The sequence below is a fragment of the Arachis hypogaea genome, chromosome 16 (genome assembly GCF_003086295.3).
Source record: "Arachis hypogaea cultivar Tifrunner chromosome 16, arahy.Tifrunner.gnm2.J5K5, whole genome shotgun sequence".
Taxonomy (NCBI): domain Eukaryota; kingdom Viridiplantae; phylum Streptophyta; class Magnoliopsida; order Fabales; family Fabaceae; genus Arachis; species Arachis hypogaea.
This window is the reverse complement of record NC_092051.1, coordinates 116,778,189-116,805,192: the sequence shown is the minus strand read 5'-3', so window position 1 is coordinate 116,805,192 and position 27,004 is coordinate 116,778,189. Positions and strand designations below refer to the sequence as shown.

The window sequence follows — 27,004 nt, the reverse complement described above, 5'->3', positions numbered from 1 at the left end:
GAGTCCGATTAACCTGAAAAAAATAACGGGTTAAACAGGTTAGCCTGTGGGCTAAATGAGCGGTCCATTTATTTTTTATATTTTTTAAAAAATAGCACTTTTAGCCAATATATATCCCGATTTAGCACTTTTAGCTAAAGGATTGAAATTGTTCTTATTAAGTTGAGATTGTAGTGTTGTCTGTAATGATCTATTTTCATTATGTTTAGATCATACCAGAAATTAAGCGCTACTAATTTGTCTTCCTAATTATTATATATTATTTATTATATAAGCATGATTTGTTGTTAAAATATAGTTATTTTATGAGGTATTCTTTTTTTTTTTAAATATTTGGATTGATAATTGGAATCATTCATAATCAATTTACAAATAATAATAGATAAAATAGTTATAAACAAGCACACTTATATACATATCAGGCAATTAACAACATTCGGTCATCTAGCCTTTATTAGAGTATATATATATATATGACATCCCAAGTTCTGACCTATTCAAAAAGTCTCTAAGCTAGCGTCCAGGCTAGTTTAGACTCTACACTCACCTAATCCCTCTAAACTATAAAAGCGAGGAAAAGTATGTTCTAGATCTTCAAAACTCGGGTCAGGTGGAACGTTATCAGAAAGTGGAATATCATATACTGCTTTTCTGTACGATCATATGTAAGATCCAAACTTTTTGAAGTTAGATTAAGGATTAGTTTTGATATATTTTAATGGGGTAAAGTTCAATTTTCAAAAATTATTTTACTAAAGGTAATTAATTTCAAATTTGGATAACTGAGTTTGAATTAAATTAGAATTTTTATATAATTTTATAATTATTGAATAATTTTCTAGATTTAAATTATAAAGTTTAGTAGTTGTAAAATAATAAGAATTTTATATGAATTGATTTAAATAATTGAGATTTTAGAATTTAATACTTTAAATTTTATGAATAAAGAAAATTAATTTTATTATCTTATATTTTAAATTAGAGTACCTGATTGAAAATCTAATAGCCAATTTAAGAAATGAATAATGTTTTTGAGAAAATTTTATTGGGTTAAATTAGGTTTTCAATTTACTACTCTACCTTTCAATTTTACTAAAATACCCACATTAGTCATAAGATCCCTAATTTTTACTTTTTTTCCAAATTAAACTTTAACTTTAGCCCTAAATCCATTACACATACACTCTATTCTTCTTTCTCACCGCCGTTCACTCCCTAAGACACACACACACACACACACACACAAAAGAAACAAAGAAAGAAAAAAGAGAGGAAGCACTTGAGTGAGGGAGCATGGAGAAAGGGAAAAGAAAAGAAGGAGGTGACGGCGCCGGCGGGGATAGGTGTCGCCATCGCCGTCGTCGTTGTCGAACCAGAGGAGAGGGGGGAGAGAGCACGGTGTTGAGTGGGAGGAGAAGTAGTCACTGCTGCTGGAGGATCTTCGTCACCGCCACTGCGCCTTGTAGCCATCGTTGTTGCTGTCATCGTCTTGGGTCGTCGCCTGTGCCACCGTCTGTGAAGCCATCGCCGCCACCGAAGCTCAGGGTCACCATCGAACAGAACACGAAGAGAGAAAGGGAGCTCACGAGTGCAAATGATGCGATGATGGTGGGTAGTCATTGCGATGCCGTTACTGTCGTTGCTTTCGTCGTCGCCGCTGGAGCTCCTCGGCGTAGTTTTCGCCACCGGGGGTTACCATCAGAGCTACTGCGGCTCTGGTCTGTTGTTCTCCCTAAGTGTGGTAATTTCTCTTTTTTTTTTGGAATCATCGAAATTTAGTGTTCTGTTAAAGTTTGTTAAAGATGTTAAAATTTTGGTACCGTATGATTGAGTTTCGATGATTGCATGTTGAAATTAAGGTTACTGCTGAACCACTGGAGCTTTTGATCGCTGTCGGAGCTGCTGCCGAGTCAGTTCGAGGCTGCTGCTTTGTTCTTTTGTTGCAGTAAGTTAACTCTGTTCCAAAACTATCACTGCTAGCATTCTGGTTATTTGTTTTTGAGAATTCCGCGATGTTAACATTTTAGGGTCGAGTTTCGGTAATTGCATGGTTGAAATAAAAGTTGTTGCTGTTGTTGCAAAAGTAAACGATGTTGTGGATGCAGCTGCCGCTGTTGCGGGCCAAGGAAAAAAGGGACTTGTTGCGTTTAATTATGCAAATTGCGACTAACTGAGGTAGGGGATCATTTTAAAATAAAAATATTTTAGGCTTGAATACCTAACAAGTTTAGTAGGTTAATGCAAATGAATGAATGCTTGTGATGTAAATGGTTTTTTCTGTGTGATTGAATATGTTGATTTTGATTTTTAGATTGAAATTGATAATGATTGGTTCTGAATGACGGACTTGAAAATGTTGATTTGAAATGTTGATTTTGTTGGATTGAGGTTGAATTGAGGGAACCCGAAAAGGGTGGTAAACTCCGGTTTTTAGGGGAGGTTCTACCAGAATTTTTGTAAAAATTTAAAGAGTTTTGAAATTTTGGTTTAAATGAAGAATGAGTTTTATGATTTCAATTTGTGAAAATGATTTATGATTTAACTTATCTAATTTTTAATAACAACAAAAGGAGATTTATTTAATTAGTTGAAGCTTTTAAAAAGGCAAATTACTTTATCAAACTATGGGTTCAGGTTTAGGAAGTGTGAGAGGAGATAATGTTAATAGAGTTAGGTAATGGAGTTGAAGGAAAAAGAGATACTTGGGGAAGGATATAGTAAGTTTTGATTTATAAGAATTTTTAGATAATGGTTGAAGAATTTGAGAGTATTATATTGAAATTGAGGATTTAGAGAAGTTTGGCTTGTCAATTTATAAAGTGATTAATTAGAGAAATGATTTAATGAGATTGAAGGGGTCACGCCGTGTTTGAGTTAGATTGTTGTTGGCTATGAATGATTATGTTCTAATTGAGTTAGTATACAACCGTGACCTCGAGTCTAGGGTGTCGTATTAGAGACCTCATACCCGCAAGCCACATGTAACGACCCAAGTCTAACCCGGTACATGTTGAAGTGTGCGGAGTAGAGTTATGGCATTGAGTTATTAATGAGTCTGATGAGAATTGTGATTTAAGTTGAGACATGTGCAAAAAATTATGATTGATGATGATTATGTTATTAATGAATCGATTAGTAATAGTTAAGAATGTGGTGTTGGTTCTGGTTGATTATATTTACGTGGGATGATGATTCTGGTTGATGAGGATTATGCTGTGATTATTGATGATTATGATTATGCTAAATGATAAATTTGGTGATGATGTTGACTGTTGTGATTTGTTTCCCCTTTTGTTGCATCTTATTCTCTTTGTTTATAAAGTGTATTGGGTACTATATCCCATGAGTGTGACGGACACTTTATCAAAGAGTGTGGTGGGTACTATATTCCAAGAGTGTGGGAGCATTTAGAAGTGTGACGAGCACTATATCCCATGAGTGTGACGGGCATTTTATCCTAAGAGTATGGCGGGCACTATATTCCAAGAGTGTGGGGCACTTTATCCTGGAAAATGCGACAGACACTATATCCCAGGAGTGTGGCAGTACTATATCCCAAGAGTGTGACGGGTATTATACCCCAAGAGTGTGGATGCATGTTAGATAGATGATATCTGGGTTAGCTACCGGACATGTTGGTGCAGAGTTCAAAGTCCATAAACTAATCGGCAAGTGCACCGGGTCATACCAAGTAATATCTCAGGTTAGTGAGGGTCGATCCCACAAGGATTGATGGACTGAGAAATAATAGTCAAGTGAATCACTTAGTCATGCAAACAGAAAATTGTGTTTTGAGGTTCAAAAGCAATAAAATACCAACGCAGAGAGTGAGAAAACAAACAGTAGAATTTGTGTGAAATGTTTGTGAGAAGACAGTTACGGTTTCAGACGGAGTTATTTATTCTTTCGAATTAAGTTTTCTTACCAACTATTTTAATCATGCAAGATTCATTTCATGGCAAACTGTAATTGACTAAACCATAATTCCTTAGTAATTTAGTCTCCTCTAACCTAATCAACCGCCAATTTCTTAGTCACTTAATGTAGATTAGAGGGTTATGTTCAATTCTAGTTTATTGGCCAAAAAAATACTAATTATCCAAATATAAGAGGATTATATGTCACGTATCCCGTTAAGTCCAAGTAATTTGAAGTTTAAGAAGAATTTACTTTCAAGTTAGTATTCAAGTGAGATAACTTTTCTAAGAATCATAAGAATTCATGTAGAATAAGAATTATTCTTCTGATATATTCAAATTCATAAGATGAAGAACGAAAGTAATCCTTGAAACTGAATCAATACATTAATTAAAATAGAATGATAATATTCTTAATCCATAGAAATAAACAAAACTCTTAACCTTAACCAAGGAGGTTTAGTGGCTCATTGGTGCGCGGAAATCGTGAAGGTTCCATTCTTTGGTAACGGCGCTAAAAACTCAATACACACATTCACAATCTTAGTTCTTTGTCACAACTTTCACAACTAACCAGCAAGTGCACTGGGTCGTCCAAGTAATAAACCTTACGTGAGTAAGGGTCGATCCCACGGAGATTGTCGGCTTGAAGCAAGCTATGGTCACCTTGTAAATCTCAGTCAGGCGGATTCAATTGATTATGGAGATTTAATAATTAAAAGATAAATAAAATATAAAATAAAGATAGTGATACTTATGTAATTCATTGGTGAGAATTTCAGATAAGCGTATAGAGATGCGTTCGTTCCTCCTGAACCTCTGCTTTCCTATTGTCTTCATCCAATCATTCATACTCCTTTCTATGGCAAGCTGTATGTTAGGCATCACCGTTGTCAAGGGCTACATCCCGTCCTCTCAGTGAAAATGGTCCAATGCGCTGTCACTGCATGGATAATCATCTGTCGGTTCTCGATCATATTGGAATAGGATCCATTGATCCTTTTGCGTCTGTCACTACGCCCAGCACTCGCGAGTTTGAAGCTCGTCGCAACCATCCCTTCCCAGATCCTACTCGGAATACCACAGACAAGGTTTAGACTTTTCGGATCTCGAGAATGGCCGTCCATGGATTCTAACTTATACCACGAAGATTCTGATTAAGGAATCCCAGAGATACTCATTCAATCTAAGGTAGAATGAAAGTGGTTGTCAGGCACGCGTTCATAGGTTGGGAATGATGATGACTGTCACGATCATCACATTCATATTGAAGTACGAATGAATATCTTAGAATCGGAATAAGCTTGAATTGAATAGAAAAACAATAGTACTTTGTATTAATTCATGAGGAACAGCAGAGCTCCACACTTTAATCTATAGTGTGTAGAAACTCTACCGTTGAAAATACATAAGTGATAATGGAGTTCATTGGTCTCGGCCCCAGAGGGGAACCGGAGTAACCAAGACTTTTTATGATCCGAAGATCTAAATACAATAGTAAAAAGTCCTATTTATGCTAAACTAGTTACTAGGGTTTATAAAAATGAGTAAATGATGCAGAAATCCACTTCTGGGGCCCACTTGGTGTGTGCTTGGGCTGAGCATTGAGCTTTACACGTGTAGAGGCTTCTCTTGGAGTTGAACGCCAGTTTGTAACCTGTTTTTGGCGTTTAACTCCACTTTGCAACCTGTTTCTGGCGTTTAACTCCAGAATGCAGCATGAAACTGGAGTTGAACGCCAGTTTGTGTCATCTAAACTCGTGCAAGGAATGGACTATTATATATTTCTGGAAAGCCCTGGATGTATACTTTCCAACGCAATTGAGAGCGCGCCATTTGGAGTTTTGTAGCTCCAAAAAATGCACTTTGAGTGCAGGGAGGTCAGAATCCAACAGCATATGCAGTCCTTCTTCAACCTCTGAATCTGATTTTTGCTCAAGTCCCTCAATTTCAGCCAGAAAATACCTGAAATCACAAAAAAATACACAAACTCATAGTAAAGTGCAGAAATGTGAATTTTATTTAAAAACTAATAAAAATATACTAAAAACTAACTAAATTATACTGAAAACTATGTAAAAACAATGCCAAAACTATCTAAAAACTTCCCAACCTCTTCTTCGGATCTCATGTCGGATCTCTGGATACTCATTCTTTTTTAGCTTGAAAGGAACCTCAGGGATCACTTTCTTCTTGGCCACAACTTCATAGAAGTGGTCTTGATGGACCTTTGAGATGAATATCTCCATCTCCCATGACTCAGAGGTGGAAGCAATTGCCTTTCCTTTCCTCTTTCTAGAGGTTTCTCTGGCTTTAGGTGCCATAAATGGTTATGGAAAAATAAAAAGCTATGATTTTACCACACTAAACTTAAAATGTTTGCTCGTCCCCGAGAAAAGGAAGAAAGAAAGTAGTAGAAGAAGAAGAAAATAGAGGAGATGGGGGAGGAAGATGTATTCGGCCAATGAGAAGAAGAGAGGGTTGTGTTGTGTGAAAATGAAGAAGGAGTGAGGGGTTTATATAGGAGTGAGGGGGTGTAGGGTTCGGCCATTAGGGTTGGGTTTGGGAGGGAAATTAGTTTGAATTTTGAAGGTAGGTGGGGTTTATGGGGAAGAGAGGATGGATGTGAGTGGTGAAGAGGTGATGGGAAAGAGTGATTGAGGTGATTGGTGAAGGGTATTTAGGGAAGAGAGTTATGAAAAGGTGTGAAGAGGAGAGAAGAAAATGTGGGGATCCTGTGGGATCCACAGATCAAGTGGGGTCAAGGACTTAACATCCCTGCTCCAATTAGGCGTGTAAAATGCCCTTGCTGTGCAATCCTGGCGTTTAACGCCAGACTGCTGCCTGTTTCTGGCGTTAAACGCCCAAATGTAGCTTGTTTCTGGCGTTTAACGCCAGGTAGATGCTTGTTTCTGGCGTTAAACGCCAGCTTGGTGCCTGTTTCTGGTGTTAAATGCCAGACAGATGCTTGTTTCTAGCGTTTAAATGCCAGACTGCTCTCCTCCAGGGTGTGCTATTTTCAATGCTATTTTTCATTCTGTTTTTGATTTTTCAGTAGTTTTTGTGACTTCACATGATCATCAACCTAATAAAACACGAAATAACAAAAAGAAAATAAAATAGATATGATTAAATAACATTGGGTTGCCTCCCAACAAGCGCTTCTTTAATGTCAATAGCTTGACAGTGAGCTCTCATGGAGCCTCACTAGGGGTGGCAAGCGGGGAAGCCCGTCCCGCCCCGCCCCGCCTAGTGAGGCGGTCCTAGAATCCTAGCCCACCCCGCCTAACGGCGGGCTGGCGGGCCGGCGGGCTAAGCCCGCCAAATATCCTCTTTTTTTTTTTTTTACTTTTAACTATCAAATAATATATATAAAGATATAAAAAAATCTCTTTTGTTTTTTACTTTTAACTATTATAATTTCTAAAAGTATAAACAAATTATAATTTTTGTATTCACAAACATTAAAGTCTTTGTAATTATAAATATTGTTTCCAAAGCAAAATAAACATAATCCAAAACATAATTAACAATATTGTCTCTAAAACAAAACAAACATAATCTAAAACACCCAATTTTCATCTTCATTCTCTTGTAAGTTGGGTTGGGGAAGTTGGGTTTTGGTAAAAAAAATTATAAAAATACCCCTTGATAAAAAAAGACTAAGCCCGGCGGGGAAGCCCGCCCCGCCCCGCCAAAGCCCGCCAAAACCAGCGGTTTAAGCGGTGCGGGTTAAGCGGGCTTTTGCTATTTGGCGGTCCCAATTTTCTAGCCCGGCCCGCCTTTTTTGGCGGGTTACGCGGGCCGGCCCGGCGGGTTTAGGCCCGTTTGCCACCCCTAACCCTCACAGATAATCAGAGCAAGGTTGGAACCTCCCAACACCAAACTTAGAGTTTGAATGTGGGGGTTCAACACCAAACTTAGTGTTTGGTTGTGGCCTCCCAACACCAAACTTAGAGTTTGACTGTGGGGGCTTTGGTTGACGCTGCAATGAGAGAAGCTTTTCATGCTTTCTCTCCATGGTTACAGAAGGAGATCCTTGAGTTTTAAACACAAGGTTGTCCTCATTCAGTTGAAGGACCAACTCTCCTCTGTCCACATCAATCACAGCTCTTGTTGTGGCTAGGAAGGGTCTTCCAAGGATGATGGATTCATCCTCTTCCTTCCCAGTGTCTAGGATTATGAAATCAGCAGGGATGTAAAGGCCTTCAACCTTTACTAACACATCCTCTACTTGTCCATAAGCCTATTTTCTTGAGTTGTCTGCCATCTCTAATGAGATTCTAGCAGCTTGCACCTCAAAGATCCCTAGTTTCTCCATTACAGAGAGTGGCATTAAGTTTATTCCTGACCCCAGGTCACACAGAGCCTTCTCAAAGGTCATGATGCCTATGGTACAGGGTATTAAGAATTTGCCTGGATCCTGTTTCTTTTTAGGTAATTTTTACCTATCCAATGCATTCAGTTCATTGGTGAGCAAGGAAGGTTCATCTTCCCAAGTCTCATTACCAAATACTTTGGCATTCAGGTTCATGATTGCACCAAGGTACTTAGCAGTTTGCTCTTCAGTAATTTCTTCATCCTCTTCAGAGGACGAATACTCATCAGAGCTCATGAAGGGCAGAAGGAGGTTCAATGGAATCTCTATGGTCTCTAATTGAGCCTCAGATTCCTTTGGTTCCTCAAAAGGGATACTCCTTATTGGTCACTGAACGTCCCAGGAGGTCTTCCTCACTAGGATTCACGTTCTCCTCCTCCTCTTTGGGTTCGGCCACATCATGTAAGGCTATGGCCTTGCACTCTCTTTTTGGATTTTCTTCTGTATTGCTTGGGAGAGTACTTGGAGGGATTTCAGTGACTCTTTTACTCAGCTGGCCCACTTGTGCCTCCAAATTTCTAATGGAGGACCTTATTTCATTCATGAAACTCACAGTGGCCTTAGATAGATCAAAGACTATATTTGCTAAGCTAGATGGATTCTGCTCAGAATTCTCTGTCTGTTGCTGAGTGGATGGTGGAAAAGGCTTGCTATTGCTAAACCTGTTTCTTCCACCATTATTAAAGCCTTGTTGAGGCTTTTGTTGATCCTTCCATGAGAAATTTGGATGATTTCTCCATGAGGTATTATAGGTATTTCCATAGGGTTCACCCATGTAATTCACCTCTGCTATTGCAGGGTTCTCAGGATCATAAGCTTCTTCTTCAGAAGATGCCTCTTTAGTACTGTTGGATGATTCCTTCAATCCATTCAGACTCTAAGAGATCATATTGACTTGCTGAGTCAATATTTTATTCTGAGCCAATATGGCATTCAGAGTATCAATTTCAAGAACTCCCTTCCTTTGAGGCGTCCCATTACTCACAGGATTCCTTTCAGAAGTGTACATGAACTGGTTATTTGCAACCATGTCAATGAGTTCTTGAGCTTCTGCAGGCGTTTTCCGCCTACAGAATAGTCCAATGACATCTTTGATAATTCAGACAGACCATCATAGAATATATCCAGGATGGTCCATTCTGAAAGCATGTCAGAAGGACACTTTTTGGTCAGTTCCTTGTATCTCTCCCAAGCTTCATAGAGGGATTCACCTTCCTTTTGTCTGAAGGTTTGAACATCCACCCTAAGCTTGCTAAGATTTTGAGGAGGAAAGAACTTGGCTAAGAAAGCCATGACCAGCTTATTCCAAGAGTTCAGGCTATCCTTAGGTTGAGAGTCCAACCATATTCTAGCTCTGTCTCTTATAGCAAATGGGAAAAGCATAAGCCTGTAGACCTCGGGATTAACCCCATTGATCTTAACAGTATCACAGATCTGCAAGAATTCAGTTAAGAACTGAAAGGGATCTTTGGATGGAAGTCCATAAAACTTGCAATTCTGTTGCATCAGAGAAACTAGTTGAGGTTTCAGCTTAAAATTGTTTGCTTCAATGGCAGGGATTGAGATGCTTCTTCCATGTAAATTGGAATTAGGTGAAGTAAAGTCACCAAGCATCTTCCTTGCATTGTTATTATTTTCGGCCATGTCTCCTTCTTTTTTCGAAAATTTCTGTCAGATTTTTTCCAGAGAGTTGTGCTTTAGCTTCCCTTAGCTTCCTCTTCAGAGTTCTTTCAGGTTCAGGATCAGCTTCAACAAGAATGTTCTTATCCTTGTTCCTGCTCATATGAAAAAGAAGAAAACAGAGAAGAAAATTTGGAATCCTCTATGTCACAGTATAGAGATTCCTTTATGTGAGTAGAAGAGAAGAATAAAAGGAAGGGAAGAGAAAAACTCGAACACAGAGAGGAAGATGGTGTTCAAATTTTGGGTGGAAGAGAAGTGTTAGTAGATGAATAATTAATTTGAAGGAGATGAGAGATGAGAGAATTCGAAAATTAATTAAAATAATTTTTTTAATTTAAAATCAAAGTTATAATTCGAAAATTAAAAAAGAAAAATTAAATTAAATTAAATTAAAGTTTAAAACAATTAGTTAATTAAAAAGGAATTTTGAAAAAGAGGAAAGGGATTTTCGAAAATTAGATATAAAATTAGTTAGGTAGTTTTGAAAAAGATATGATTGAAATAGTAAACTTTTAAAATCAAACAAAAAGTCAAGTAGTTAATTGAAAAAGATTTGAAAATCAATTTTTTGTAGAGATAAGAAAATAGAAATGATTTTGAATTTAAATTTTGAAAAAGATATGATTGAAAGATTTGGTTGAAAATTTAAATTGAAAAAGATTTGAAAAGGAAATTAAAAAGATTTTATTTTTGAAATTAAAGTTGATTACTTGACTAACAAGAGACTAAAAGATATGATTCTAGAAGTTAAAGATTGATCCTTTCTTAATAGGTAAGTAACAACTTGAAAAATTTTTGAATCAAAATATTAAATGTTAACATTGAATTTGAAAAAGATAAGAAAAAGATTTTGAAAATAAATTTTGAAAATTTCGAAATTATGAAAGAAAAAAATGAAAAAGATTTGATTTTTAAAAAAGATTTGAAAAAGATAGAATTTTTAAATTGAAAATTTGATTTGACTCATAAGAAACAATTAAATTTTTAAAACTTTTGACTAAATCAAATCAAATTTTTGAAAATTATGAGTGAGATAAGGAAAAGATATTTTTTTTATTTTTGAATTTTTAATGATGAAAGAGAAAAACACCAAAAAGACTCAATTCATGAAAATTTTGGATAAAAACAAAGGAAACATGCAAGAACACTTTGAATGCAAAGATGAACACCAAGAACACTTTGAAGATCATGATGAACATCAAGTATGTATTTTTGAAAAATTTTTAATAAGAGAAAACATGCAAGACACCAAACTTAGAAATTTTTAATATTTGGACACTAAGAATTCAAGAATGCATATGAAAAACAAGAAAAGACACAAAACAAGAAAATATGAAGATCAAACAAGAAGACTTGTCAAGAACAACTTGAAGATCATGAAGAACAAGAAAGAGACTCAATGCATGTGTTTTCGAAAAATGCAAGAAAATTATAAAAACATGCAATTGACACCAAACTTAAAAATTGACACAAGACTCAAACAAGAAACATCAATTTATTTTTGGTTTTATGATTTTATTTAATTTTTTTGGATTTTTGAAAATTATTTTGGGAAAAATAAAAAAGAAAATTATTATTTTTTTTGTATTTTTTGAAAATAAGAAATAAAGAAAGCTTAAAAATAAAATAAAATTACCTAATCTGAGCAACAAGATGAACCGTCAGTTGTCCAAACTCGAATAATCCCCGGCAACGGCGCCAAAAACTTGGTGCGCGGAAATTGTGACGGTTCCATTCCTTGGTAATGGCACTAAAAACGCAATACGCACGTTCATAATCTTAGTTCTTTGTCACAACTTCGCACAACTAACCAACAAGTGCACTGGGTCGTCCAAGTAATAAACCTTACGTGAGTAAGGGTCGATCCCACGGAGATTGTCGGCTTGAAGCAAGCTATGGTCACCTTGTAAATCTCAGTCAGGCGGATTCAATTGATTATGGAGATTTAATAATTAAAAGATAAATAAAATATAAAATAAAGATAGTAATACTTATGTAATTCATTGGTGAGAATTTCAGATAAGCGTATAGAGATGCGTTCGTTCCTCCTGAACCTCTGCTTTCCTATTGTCTTCATCCAATCATTCATACTCCTTTCTATGGCAAGCTGTATGTTAGGCATCACCGTTGTCAAAGGCTACATCCCGTCCTCTCAGTGAAAATGGTCCAATGCGCTGTCACTGCATGGCTAATCATCTGTCGGTTCTCGATCATACTGGAATAGGATCCATTGATCCTTTTGCGTCTGTCACTACGCCCAGCACTTGCGAGTTTGAAGCTCGTCGCAGCCATCCCTTCCCAGATCCTACTCGGAATACCACAGACAAGGTTTAGACTTTCCGGATCTCGAGAATGGCCGTCCATGGATTCTAACTTATACCACGAAGATTCTGATTAAGGAATCCCAGAGATACTCATTCAATCTAAGGTAGAATGAAAGTGGTTGTCAGGCACGCGTTCATAGGTTGGGAATGATGATGTCTGTCAGGATCATCACATTCATATTGAAGTGCGAATGAATATCTTAGAATCGGAATAAGATTGAATCGAATATAAAAATAATAGTACTTTGTATTAATTCATGAGGAACAGTAGAGCTCCACACCTTAATCTATGGTGTGTAGAAACTCTACCATTGAAAATACATAAGTGATAATGGAGTTCATTGGTCTCGGCCCCAGAGGGGAACCGGAGTAACCAAGACTTTTTATGATCCGAAGATCTAAATACAATAGTAAAAAGTCCTATTTATGCTAAACTAGTTACTAGGGTTTACAGAAATGAGTAAATGATGCAGAAATCCACTTCTGGGGCCCACTTGGTGTGTGCTTGGGCTGAGCATTGAGCTTTACACGTGTAGAGGCTTCTCTTGGAGTTGAACGCCAGTTTGTAACCTGTTTCTGGCGTTTAACTCCACTTTGCAACCTGTTTCTGGCGTTTAACTCCAGAATGCAGCATGAAACTGGCGTTGAACGCCAGTTTGCGTCATTTCAACTCGTTCAAGGAATGGACTATTATATATTGCTGGAAAGCCCTGGATGTCTACTTTCCAACGCAATTGAGAGCGCTCCATTTGGAGTTCTGTAGCTCTAGAAAATCCACTTTGAGTGTAGGGAGGTCAGAATCCAACAGCATCTGCAGTCCTTCTTCAACCTCTGAATCTGATTTTTGCTCAAGTCCCTCAATTTTAGCCAGAAAATACCTGAAATCACAGAAAAATACACAAACTCATAGTAAAGTACAGAAATGTGAATTTTATTTAAAAACTAATAAAAATATACTAAAAACTAACTAAATTATACTGAAAACTATGTAAAAACAATGCCAAAAAGCGTATAAATTATCCGCTCATCACTCATGACTCAAAGAGAAAACTAGGGTTTAGAAATTGTGAAAGTGCGAAAGAGAGAAGATCCCTCGCAAGGCTGAATCTTTTCTCTTTAATATCTAACCTAATTTGATTTGAAACTAAAATAAAAATAATAAATTCTAAAGATAAAAGATTTTGTTTGTAAATAAAAATAACTAAAATAAAATAAAATAGAACAATTAAAAGCTAAATCCAACTAAAGATGCTATTTTGGTGAAAGTGGATCCACATTGCTAGCGCTAAACGCCAGATTTGGCGTTTAGCGCCTTAGGGGACAGAAACTCTCCTTTCAATTCTGGCTTGCTGGCGTTTAGCGCCCTAGTGGGCAGAGAGATCCCTTGCGTTTCTGAGTTGCTGGCGCTAAACTCCTAGGTCCGCATTTAGCGCCAGCTTGACAGTTTTCAAACTCTTCTCTTTTCTTGCACACGAACTCTGCCAAACCGATTCAAACATCACCTAAAATAATTAAAACACCAAATCAACTCAAAGTAGCATCCAAAGAGATTTCAAATACAAAAATTTAATTAAAACTCAATAAATTTGTATCTAAATTAAATAGAAAATAGAGAAAAGATGCTCACGCATCACATGTCGGGTTTGGCTGTATAACCGACAGATGAGTTTATTAGCCATAGGGCATACATGCATTATTTGCATTTGTGTGTATTTTTTGATTGTGCATCTTGTTTTTGGTTTGCCTATTTGAAACTGGTATTCTGTTTGTTGTCTTCTTGCTACTTGCACATGGTCGGCGTGTTTCTGTTTTTATGTGGTTTGACTATATGTAAGCTAATGTTGAATGAATTCATGTTTTTTTTCGAGTTATTGGATGCATACATTAGTGATTAGACTAGAAAACTTTGTCAACATACGTTGAGTACATGGGGTATATTATTAGAGGCATATTAAAATGCCGTTAAATCCTACTTAATCATGTCATTTTGAGTTCACCAGGAATGCGGATGGTTAGTATAATACTCATGCGGCTGGCTTGATTACGTAGTTACTAGTAACATATGCTGGATGTTCAATTCAATAGGTATACAGATGGTTATTTTTTATCTAAATTGGATGGTTACTTCTGTTGACTTGTTTTACTCGTACACAGTTAACAAAGGCTGGAGATGGCTGGATATTCAACTCAGTAGGTGTGCAGATGGTTACACTAATATTACCTTCATAGTTGTTTAATTGCTTTTGGTTTAACTAGTTACCATCTAAGAGACCCTAAATGTTTATTTAACTAGGTATGCGGATGGTTATTTGTAATACTCTTGGTGTAGTGTGTATAATTAGTTATAAGTAATATATGCTGGATGTTTGATTCAATAGGTATGCAGATGGTTACTTCCAATAGTATCCGAATGGTTATTGTGTTACTCAAGTGGGTAGTGTTTTAAATTAGGTATAGGTAAGATATAATGGATGTTTGATTTACTATTTATGTGGATGGTTATTTTAATTTCTTACCTTGATAGTTGTTGGCTTGGTTTCGGCTTAACTAGTTCTCATTTCAGAAAATACTAGATGCTCGAGTCACTATGTTTGCGGATGAATACTCTTATCTTTAAACGTGTGATTATTTTCTATTAGCTTTTATGCATCACTAATATCATGTAACAAAATCAGAGGAGTTCGAAAACTAATAGACCATATAAATGTTACTCGCTAGGAAACTTTACCCTATGTCTTATAATAAAACTCCCTCTTGAAAACACATAAACAGTGTCAAAAAGGTATTTGTGGTATTAGAATTAAGTACATCTTTTTCTTTCTCCCTTTCATGGTCTTTCTCACAGGTAATCCTTCAACCCGTTGCATCAATGTGCTTGTGCTTGGTGCTGTGAATGGTGATTTAACCTCCCTTTGCTTGTTTTTTGGATGGTTGCAGCGTATAAGTTCAGCCTTTTCTTCCAACAATCTTCGCACCTGATCAATTGATGCATTGTGTGCGCTCATGACGATTTCCACCATTAGCTCCAATCTCAGACCTAAGCATATCAAGTATGGTGTTTTCATAGTGAGCGCGATGTTAGAAGTGTCAGAGTAACATGAATTGCAAATAACAAATTAAATCTAGAAGGACTAGTAAACTTGCATCGTCCCATTCATCCAGGTTACAATCTTCAGTCCACGTCTCCATGAATTTAATGGCATAGATGCCACAATCCCAGCTACATAAACAAGTAAGATTGGTGCTATCAGGATGATACACATGTTACAGCAAGTGCGTTATGGATACATTGTTGGGTGTGTTTTTCGATTCTACTTACCTGTTTGGTTGCTTAAGCACTTTGGCGTATGCACAACTTGGGCCATTTGTATTGTTCTTGTATGTGAGGATGGCCACTTTAGTCATGTCTTCAATTAGTCATCCCAGTAAAATAGCCAGAGTTCTTTCGTGTTAATATGTTATTGGTGTATATATTAGCAATGTTCACAGGATTTAGGGGATGTCTTATCTTATTGCATATGTGGTGCACGAATCTCCACACTCCATACAACTGTACCAGTAAGTGTACTAGGTCGTCCAAGTAATACCTGAGTGAATCATGGTCGATCCCACGAGGATTGTAGTTTGAAGCAAGCTATGGTTATCTTGTAGGTCTTAGTCAGGCGAATCAAGAGGTTGTCAATTTGATTGTTTGTGAGATCTAAACTAACTTGACATGTAAATAAAGAAAAAGGGTATAAAATACTATGTAAATCAGAATGGAATCAGTAATAGGAATATGGTTAAGGATTGGAGTTGCTTTGTCTTTCTGAATTAACTCTGGTATTACTGTCTCCTTTACTTGTGAGTGATTTCTTCTATGGCAGGTTGTATGTGATCAATGCTGTTGGCCATGGTCATCAATCTCCTCTGCTTCAGATCAAACGCCGTATGGTCGTGGTCATCCAATATGAACGAGGGTGAAGTTCTAGCAGTTCATTCTCTCTGGTGATCCTACTCAAAACGCCACAGACAAGGTCGAATCTTTCGGATTAGAAAATGATGCTCCTTTGGGTTCTAGCCTCTACCACAGAGACCCTAATCTCCCCGAAAATTGGCTGAACTGGTGTCTCGAGAAGTCCCCAACGAAGTCGTGGATTAGCCATCTGAGAGATGTATAATCAAGCTGGCGGTTCGCGCTTTCTAGCCACGTATTCACATGAAACCAAGTAGACACGAGTGGTTGTCTGGCACGCGGTCTTAGTATGATGAACAGAGCTGATTGTCATTGATCATCCTATTCACCATGTTGAAGAACGAGTATACATCTTAGAATTAAATTAAACACGGATCGAAGAGAAATAGTAATACTTTTATTAATTCATAGAACTCAGCAGGGCTCCTCCCCTCAACCTAGGAGGTTTAGAAACTCATACCGATAGGAAATACAATATGGTAAACGAAAATATGGTGTAAAATATGGTAAAAAGGTCTTCGAATAACATGAATTTAATCCCTTAAATACTAAATTAATGACTAGTAAGGGTAAATCAGTCTTTTTAGGGCTAAATTCTACTTTTGAGGCCCACTTGGTGAGTGCTTAGGCTGAGTTTTGATGAGATCAACGTGCTAGGAGGCCTCTAGGGTGTTGAACGCTGGCTAGGGGGTCCTCTTTGGGCATTTGGACGCTGGTCTCTACTCCTTGGGTGCTGGACGCTTGAAAGGGGGCAGGAAGCTGGCGTTGAACGCCAGTTTTGGGCCTTCTAATCTGAAGCAAAGTATCGACTATTATACATTGCTGAAAAGCTCTAGAAGTCAGCTTTTCATAGCCATTGAGAACGCTCTATTTGGAATTCTGTAGCTTCAGAAAAGCTCTTTCGAGTGCACAGAGGTCAGATTCGGACAACATTTATAATGCTTTCTCTGTCTCTGAATCAGACTTTTGCTTCAACTTGATGAACGGATAATTTATACGCTTTTGGCATTGTTTTTAAGTAGTTTTTAGTATGTTTTAGTTAGTTTTTAGTATATTTTTATTAGTTTTTAAATAAAAATCACATTTCTGGACTTTACTATGAGTTTTTGTGTTTTTCTATGATTTCATGTATTTTCTGGCTGAAATTGAGGGACTTGAGCAAACATCTGATTCAGAGGCTGAAGAAGGACTGCAGATGCTGTTGGATTCTGACCTCCCTTCACTCGAAATGGATTTTCTGGAGCTACAGAAATCCAATTGGCGCACTCTCAATTGCGTTGGAAAGTAGACATCTAGGGCTTTCCAGCAATATATAATAATTTATACTTTGCCCGAGTTTTGATGACGAAAAATGGCGTTCAAACGCCAACTTCCTGCCCTATTCTAGAGTTAAACGCCAGAAACAGGTTACAAACCAGAGTTAAATGCCAGAAACAGGCTACAGGCTGGCATTTAACTCCAAAAGAAGTCTCTACACATGAAAGCTTCAATGCTCAGCCCAAGCACACACCAAGTGGGCCCAGAAGTGGATTTCTTCATCAATTACTCAATTTCTATAACCCTAGCTACTAGTTTAGTATAAAAGCTACTTTTAGTGATTTATTTCACGTCTTTGACCGATCTTTTGAATAGTTTATGTTCTGAGATCATTTTTATGGGGGTTGGCCATTCGGCCATGCTTGGACCTTTATCACTTATGTATTTTCAACGGTGGAGTTTCTACACACCATAGATTAAGGTGTGGAGCTCTGCTGTTCCTCATGAATTAATGCAAAGTACTATTGTTTTCTTATTCAATTCAAGCTTATTCCTATTCTAAGATATTCGCTTGCACTTCAACATGATGAATGTGATGATCCGTGACACTCATCACTATTCTCAACCTATGAACACGTGCCTGACAACCACCTCCGTTCTACCTTAGCTTGAGCGTTTATCTCTTAGCCTCCATTCCGAAAGATCAGAGTCTTCGTGGTATAAGCTAGAATCATCAGGCAATATATTTGAGATCCGGAAAGTCTAAACCTTGTCTGTGGTATTCTGAGTAGGATTTGGGATGGGATGACTATGACGAGCTTCAAACTCGCGAGTGTTGGGCGTAGTGACAAACGCAAAAGAATCAATGGATCATATTCCAACATGAGTGAGAACCGACAGATGATTAACTGTGCGGTGACAGCGCATTTAGACCATTTTCACTGACAGGACGGATGGTAGCCATTGACAACGGTGATCCCCAACATACAGCTTATCATGGAAAGGAGTATGAATGATTGGATGAAGGCAGTAGGAAAGCAGAAATTCAAAAGGAACAAAGCATCTCCATACGCTTATCTGAAATTCCTACCAATGAATTGCATAAGTATCTCTATCCTATTTTATATTTTATTATATTATCAAATCTCCATAACCATTTGAATTTGCCTGACTGAGATTTACAAGGATGACCATAGCTTGCTTTAAACCGACAATCTCCGTGGGATCGACCCTTACTCACGTAAGGTTTATTAATTGGACGACCTAGTGCACTTGCTGGTTAGTTGTGCGGAGTTGTGACAAGAGAATTGAGATTATGAACGTGTGTACCAAGTTTATGGGCACCATTGAAGATCGCAATTCCGTGCACCAAGTTTTTGGCGCCGTTGCCGGGGATTGTTTGAGTTTGGACAACTGATGGTTCATTTTGTTGCTCAGATTAGGTAATTTTATTTTATTTTTAAGCTTTTTATTTTTCGAAAAATTTTCAAAAAAAATTTAAAAATATAAATTAAATAAATTATTCTATGGCTTCAGAATTTTGAGAATGAATTCTAGAGTTTCATGATGATCTGTTGAAGCCTGTCTGGCTGTAAAGCCATGTCTAATCTTTTGGACTGAGGTTTCAACTTATTATCACAAGAGCTTCTTTGTCTTTCTCATCAATTTAGCTGTTGTATGCAATGTTCTTAAATTTTCATGTTTTTTTGTCATTTTTGTGTTTTTCTCTTTCTTCATTAAAAATTCAATAATAAAAAAATTATCTTTCCCTTATTTCACTCATAAATTTCGAAAATTTGAATTGATTTAGTAAAAAAGTTTTAAAATTTAGTTGCTTCTTATGAGTCAATTCAAATTTTCAATTTAAAAATTCTATCTTTTTCAACTCTTTTTCAAAAATAAAATCTTTTTCATTTTTTTTTCATATTTTCAAAAATTTCAAAATGATTTCAAAATCTTTTTCTCATTTTTTTCGAAATTAATGTGATTGATTCAAAAATTTTAAAGTTTGTTACTTGCCTATTAAGAAAGGTTCAATCTTTAAATTTTAGAATCATATCTTTTAGTTTCTTGTTAGTCAAGTAATCAACTTCAATTTTCAAAATCAAATCTTTTTAAATTTCTTTTTCAAATCTGTTTGAAAATAAATTTCAATCATATCTTTTTCAAAACTTAATTTTCAAAATCTTTTCTAACTTCTTATCTTTTCAAAATTAATTTTTAAATCTTTTTCAATTAACTACTTGATTTTTAATTGATTTTAATTCTTATCTTTTTCAAAACTATCTAACTACTTTCCTCTCTCTGATTTTCGAAAATCACTAACCTCTTTTTTCAAAATTTCTTTTCATTAACTAATTGTTTTAAATTTCAATTTAATTTTCCTTCTTAATTTTCGAATACTAACTAATAATTAAAATAAAAACAAAAATATTTTCCTTTTAGTTTTAATTTAAATTCGAATTCAATCTCCCTCTCTCATCTCTCTATTTATTTATTCATCTACTAACACTCCTCTCCCACTCAAAATTTCAAACCCCATCTTCTTCTCTGTGTTCGAATTTTTCTCTTCTCCTTCTTCTATTCTTCTCTTCTTCTACTCACAAAAGGGAATCTCTATACTGTGACATAGAGGATTCCATATTTTTTTTGTTCTCTTCTTTTTCATATGAGCAGGAACAAGGATAAGAACATTCTTATTGAAGCTGATCCTGAACCTGAAAAGACTCTGAAGAGGAAGCTAAGGGAAGCTAAGGCACAACCCTCTGGAGAGGACCTGACAGAAATTTTCGAAAAAGAAGGAGACATGGCCGAAGCTAATAACAATGGTGGAGATGCAAGGAAGATGCTTGGTGACTTTATTGCACCCTCTTCTAACTTCTATGGAAGAAGCATCTCACTCCCTGGAATTGGAGCAAACAACTTTGAGCTTAAGCCTCAATTAGTTTATCTAATGCAGCAGAACTGCAAGTTTTATGGACTTCCAATGGAAGATCCTCATCAGTTTTTAGCTGAATTCTTGCAAATCTGTGACACTGTCAAGACCAATGGAGTTGATCTTGAGGTCTACAGGCTTCTGCTTTTCCCTTTTGCTATAAGAGACAGAGCTAGAACATGGTTGGATTTACAACCTAAGGATAGCCTGAACTCTTGGGATAAGCTGGTCAGTGCTTTCCTGGCCAAATTCTTTCCACCTCAAAAGGTGAGCAAGCTTAGAATGGAAATCCAAACCTTCAGACAAAAGGAAGGAGAATCCCTCTATGAAGCTTGGGAAAGATATAAGCAACTGATCAAAAGGTGTCCTACTGACATGCTTCCAGAATGGAGCATCATATGTATATTCTATGATGGTCTGTCTGAGTTGTCAAAAATGTCATTGGACCATTCTGCAGAAGGATCTCTTCATCTGAAAACCCCTGCAGAAGCTTAGGAACTCATTGAAATGGTTGCAAATAACCAGTTCATTTACACCTCTGAGAGGAATCCTGTGAACAATGGGACACCTCAGAAAAAGGGAGTTCTTGAAATTGATACTCTGAATTCCATATTGGCTCAGAACAAAATATTGACTCATCAAGTCAATATGATTTCTCAAAGTCTGAATGGATTGCAAGCTGCCTCCAACAGTACTAAAGAAGCATCTTCTGAGGAAGAAGCTTATGATCTTGAGAACCCCGCAATGGCAGAAGTGAATTACATGGGAGAACCCTATGGAAACACCTATAATCCTTCATGGAGAAATCATCCAAATTTCTCATGGAAGGACCAACAGAAGCCTCAACAAGGCTTTAACAACAATGGTGGAAGAAATAGGTTTAGCAATAGCAGGCCTTTTCTATCATCTTCTCAGCAACAGACAAAGAACTCTGAACAGAGCCATTCTGGCCTGGCAACCATGGTCTCTGATCTATCCAAGACCACACTAAATTTCATGAATGAAACAAGGTCCTCTATTAGAAATTTGGAGGCACAGGTGGATCAGTTGAGTAAGAAGATTACTGAAACTCCTCCCAGTACTCTCCCAAGCAATACAGAAGAAAATCCCAAGAGAGAGTGCAAGGTCATAACCATGACCAACATGGCCGAACCTGGAGAGAGTGAGGAGGACGTTAGTCCCAGTGAGAAAAGCCTCATGGGACGTCCTCTGGACAGAAAGGAGTTTCCCTTTGAGGAACCAAAGGAATCTGAGGCTCATACAAAGACCATAGAGATTCCATTGAACTTTCTTCTGCCATTCATGAGCTCTGATGAATATTCTTCCTCTGAAGAGGATGAAGACATCATTGAAGAGCAAGTTGCTAAGTATCTAGGAGCAATCATGAAGCTGAATGCCAAGTTATTTTGTAATGAGACTTGGGAGGATGAACCCCCCTTGTTCACCAATGAACTGAGTGCATTAATGAGACAGACATTACCTCAGAAGAAACTGGTTCCCGAAAAATTCTTCATACCTTGTACCATAGGCACCTTGACCTTTGAGAAGGCTCTGTGTGACCTGGGGTTAGGGATAAACCTCATGCCACTCTCTGTAATGGGAAAACTGGGAATCTTTGAGGTATAAGCTGCAAAAATCTCACTAGAGATGGTAGACAAGTCAATAAAACAGGCTTATGGACTAGAAGAGGACGTGCTAGTAAAGATTGAAGGCCTTTACATCCTTGCTGATTTCATAATCCTAGACACTGGGAAGGATGAGGATGAATCCATCATCCTTGGCAGACCCTTCTTAGCCACAGCAAAAGTTGTGATTGATGTTGACAGAGGAGAGTTGGTCCTTCAGTTGAATGAGGACTACCTTGCATTTAAGACTCAAGGGTCTCCTTCTGTAACCATAGAGAGGAAGCATGAAAAGCTTCTCTCAGTACAGAGTCAAACAAAACCCCCACATTCAAACTCTAAGTTTAGTGTTAGGAGGCCACAACCAAACTCTAAGTTTGGTGTTGAGAGGCCCCAACCATGCTCTGATTATCTGTGAGGCTCCATGAGAGCTCACTGTCAAGCTATTGACATTAAAGAAGCACTTATTGGGAGGCTACCCAATGTTATTAATTATATTTATATATTTTCCATTGCTATTTTATGTTTTCTTTAGGTTGATGATCATGTGAAGTCACAAAAACAACTGAAAAATCAAAAACAGAATGAAAAACAGTATTAAAAACAGCTCACCCTGGAGGAAGAGCTTACTGGCGTTTAAACGCCAGTAAGAAGCAGCAGACTGGCGTTAAACGCTAGAAAGAAGCATCAAGCTGGCATTTAACACCAGAAACAAGCACCAGACTGGCGTTTAACGCCAGAACAGAGCATCTACTTGGCGTTTAACGCCAAGAATGGGAGAAAAGCTGGCATTAAACGCCAGAAACAAGCAGCAACCTGGCGTTTAACGCCAGAATTGCACTATAAGGGCGTTTTGCACGCCTAAATGGAGCAGGGATGATAAGTCCTTGACCCCTCAGGATCTGTGGACCCCACAGGATCCCCACGTACCCCACCTTTCTTCTCTCCTCTTCACACTCTTCCCCAAATATCCTTCACCAATCACACCCATATCTCTTCCCCAAATACTCTTCACCACTCACATCCATCCACTCTTCCCCAAAAACCCCACCTACCTCCGAATTCAAAAATCCTTTCCCTCCCAAACCCAACCCTAATACACAAAACCTAACCCTTCCCCCACCCTATATAAACCCCTCAACACTACTTTATTTTCACATATTACAAACACTTCTTTCCCCCCTTGGCCGAATACACACTTCCCCTTCATCTCCTCTATTTTCTTCTTCTTCTACCCCTTTCTTTCTTCTTTTGCTTGAGGACGAGCAAACCTTTTAAGTTTGGTGTGGTAAAAGCATTGCTTTTTGTTTTTTCATAACCATTAATGGCACCTAAGGCCAGAGAAACCTCAAGAAAGAGGAAAGGGAAGGCAATTGCTTCCACCTCTGAGTCATGGGAGATGGAGAGATTTATCTCAAAGGTCCATCAAGACCACTCCTATGAAGTTGTGGCCAAGAAAAAGGTGATCCCTGAGGTCTTTTTTAAGCTCAAAAAGGGCGAGTATCCGGAGATCCGACAAGAGATTAGAAGAAGAGGATGGGAAGTTCTCTCCAATCCTATTCAACAAGTCGGAATCTTAATGGTTCAAGATTTCTATGCAAACGCATGGATCACTAGGAACCATGATCAAAGTATGAACCCAAACCCAAAGAATTGGCTTACAATGGTTCGGGGGAAATACTTAGATTTCAGTCCGGAAAATGTAAGGTTGGCGTTCAACTTGCCAATGATGCAAGAAAATGCACGCCGCTACACTAGAAGGGTCAACTTTGATCAAAGTTGGACCAAGTCCTCATGGACATATGTGTGGAAGGAGCTCAATGGAAAGTTGACTCAAGAGGCAAGCCAGTTCAATTGAGAAGACCGGACCTTAAGCCTGTAGCTAGAGGATGGTTGGAGTTCATCCAACGTTCTATCATTCCTACTAGCAACCGATCTGAAGTAACTGTGGTTCGGGCCATCATGATCCATAGTATCATGATTGGGGAGGAAGTGGAAGTTCATGAGATTATACCTCAAGAACTCTACAAGGTGGCTGATAAGTCCTCCACTTTGGCAAGGCTAGCCTTTTCTCACCTCATTTGCCACCTCTGTAATTCGGCTGGAATTGACATAGAAGGAGACATCCTCATTGATGAGGACAAGCCCATCACTAAGAAAAGGATGGAGCAAACAAGAGATCCCACTCATGGACCTCAACAAGAGCATGAGGAAATTCCTCATCATGAAATCCCTGAGATGCCTCAAGGGATGCACTTTCCTCCACAAAACTATTGGGATCAAAATAACACCTCCCTAGAAGAATTCAGTTCCAACATGGGACAACTAAGGATGGAGCACCAAGAGCACTCCATCATTCTCCATGTGATTAGAGAAGATCAAAGAGCTATGAGGGAGGAGCAACAAAGGCAAGGAAGAGACATAGAGGAGCTCAAGAACACCATTGGTTCTTCAAGAGGAAGAAGACGCCACCCTCACTAAGGTGGACCCGTTCCTTAATCTCCTTGTTCTTATTTTTCTATTTTTCAGTTTTTGAGCCTTATGTTTTAATTATGTTTGTGTCTTTACTACATGATCATTAGTGTCTAGTGTCTATGCCTTAAAGCTATGAATGTCCTATGAATCTATCACCTCTCTTAAATGAAAAATGTTCTAAACACAAAAGAACAAGAAGTACATGAATTTCGAATTCATCCTTGAGATTAGTTTAATTATTTTGATGTGGTGGCAATACTTTTTGTTTTTTGAATGAATGCTTGAACAGTGCATATTTTTGAATTTGTTGTTTATGAATGTTAAATTTGTTGGCTCTTGAAAGAATGATGAAAAAGGAAAAATGTTATTGATAATCTGAAAAATCATGAAATTGATTATTGAAGCAAGAAAAAGCAGTGAATACAAAAGCTTGCAGAAAAAAATGCGAAAAAAATGAGAAAGAAAAAGAAAAAGCAAGCAGAAAAAGCCAATAGCTCTTTAAACCAAAAGGCAAGAGCAAAAAGCCAGTAACCCTTTAAACCAAAAGGTAAGGGTAAAAAGGGTCCAAGACTTTGAGCATCAGTGGATAGGAGGGCCCAAGGGAATAAAATCCTGGCCTAAGCGGCTAAACCAAGCTGTCCCTAACCATGTGCTTGTGGCGTGAAGGTGTCAAGTGAAAAGCTTGAGACTGAGCGGTTAAAGTCGTGATCCAAGAGTGTGCTTAAGAACCCTGGACACCTCTAGTTGGGGACTCTAGCAAAGCTGAGTCACAATCTGAAAAGGTTCACCCAGTTATGTGTCTGTGGCATTTATGTATCCGGTGGTAATACTGGAAAACAAAGTGCTTAGGGCCACGACCAAGACTCATAAAGTAGCTGTGTTCAAGAATCAACATACTGAACTAGGAGAATCAATAACACTATCTAAAATCTGAGTTCCTATAGATGCCAATCATTCTGAGCTTCAAAGGATAAAGTGAGATGCGAAAACTGTTCAGAGGCAAAAAGCTACTAGTCCCGCTCATCTAATTGGAGTTAAGTTTCATTGATATTTTGGAATTTAATACTATATTCTCTTCTTTTTATCCTATTTGATTTTCAGTTGCTTGGGGACAAGCAACAATTTAAGTTTGGTGTTGTAATGAGCGGATAATTTATACGCTTTTTGGCATTGTTTTTAAGTAGTTTTTAGTATGTTTTAGTTAGTTTTTTAGTATATTTTTATTAGTTTTTAAATAAAAATCACATTTCTGGACTTTACTATGAGTTTGTGTGTTTTTTTGTGATTTCAGGTATTTTCTGGCTAAAATTGAGGGACTTGAGCAAACATCTGTTTCAGAGGCTGAAGAAGGACTGCAGATGGTGTTGGATTCTGACCTTCCTGCACTCGAAATAGATTTTATGGAGCTACAGAAACCCAATTGGCACGCTCTTAATTGCGTTGAAAAATAGACATTCAGGGCTTTCCAGCAATATATAATAGTCCATACTTTTTCCGATTTTTGACGATGCAAACTGGCGTTCAAATGCCAACTTTCTGCCCTATTCTGGAGTTAAACGCCAGAAACAGGTTGCAAACTAGAGTTAAATGCCAGAAATAGGCTACATACTGGCATTTAACTCCAAAAGAAGTCTCTACGCATGAAAGCTTCAATGCTCAGCCCAAGAACACACCAAGTGGGCCCGGAAGTGGATTTCTTCATCAATTACTCATTTTCTGTAACCCTAGCTACTAGTTTAGTATAAAAACTACTTTTAGTGATTTATTTCACGTCTTTTGACCGATCTTTTGAATAGTTTATGTTCTGAGATCACTTTTATGGGGGTTGGCCATTCGGCCATGCTTGGACCTTTATCACTTATGTATTTTCAACGGTGGAGTTTCTACACACCATAGATTAAGGTGTGGAGCTCTGCTGTTCCTCATGAATTAATGCAAAGTACTATTGTTTTCTTATTCAATTCAAGCTTATTCCTATTCTAAGATATTCGCTTGCACTTCAACATGATGATTGTAATGATCCGTGACACTCATCACTATTCTCAACCTATGAACACGTGCCTGACAACCACCTCAGTTCTACCTTAGCTTGAGCGTTTATCTCTTAGCCTCCATTCCGAAAGATCAGAGTCTTCGTGGTATAAGCTAGAATCAATTGGCAGAATTCTTGAGATCTGAAAAGTCTAAACCTTGTCTGTGGTATTCCGAGTAGGATCTGGAATGGGATGACTGTGACGAGCTTCAAACTCGCGAGTGTTGGGCGTAGTGACAGACGCAACAGGATTAATGGATCCTATTCCAACATGAGTTAGAACCGACATATGATTAGCCGTGCGGTGACAGCACATTTGGACCATTTTCACTAAGAGGACGGATGGTATCCATTGACAACGGTGATCCCCCAACATACAGCTTGCCATGGAAAGGAGTATGAATGATTGGATGAAGGCAGTAGGAA

At 37.7% G+C, this 27,004-nt stretch overlaps 2 non-coding genes across 2 annotated transcripts; one reads left to right on the top strand and one right to left on the bottom strand.

Annotated features, from left to right (window-relative positions):
- Positions 1 to 9,438: 9,438 nt before the first annotated feature.
- Positions 9,439 to 9,546, top strand: LOC112760466 (small nucleolar RNA R71). Its single transcript, XR_003180904.1, has one exon. It is a non-coding gene; the product is annotated as a small nucleolar RNA R71 (small nucleolar RNA).
- Positions 9,547 to 20,722: 11,176 nt separating this feature from the next.
- Positions 20,723 to 20,830, bottom strand: LOC112761748 (small nucleolar RNA R71). Its single transcript, XR_003182127.1, has one exon. It is a non-coding gene; the product is annotated as a small nucleolar RNA R71 (small nucleolar RNA).
- Positions 20,831 to 27,004: the final 6,174 nt, after the last annotated feature.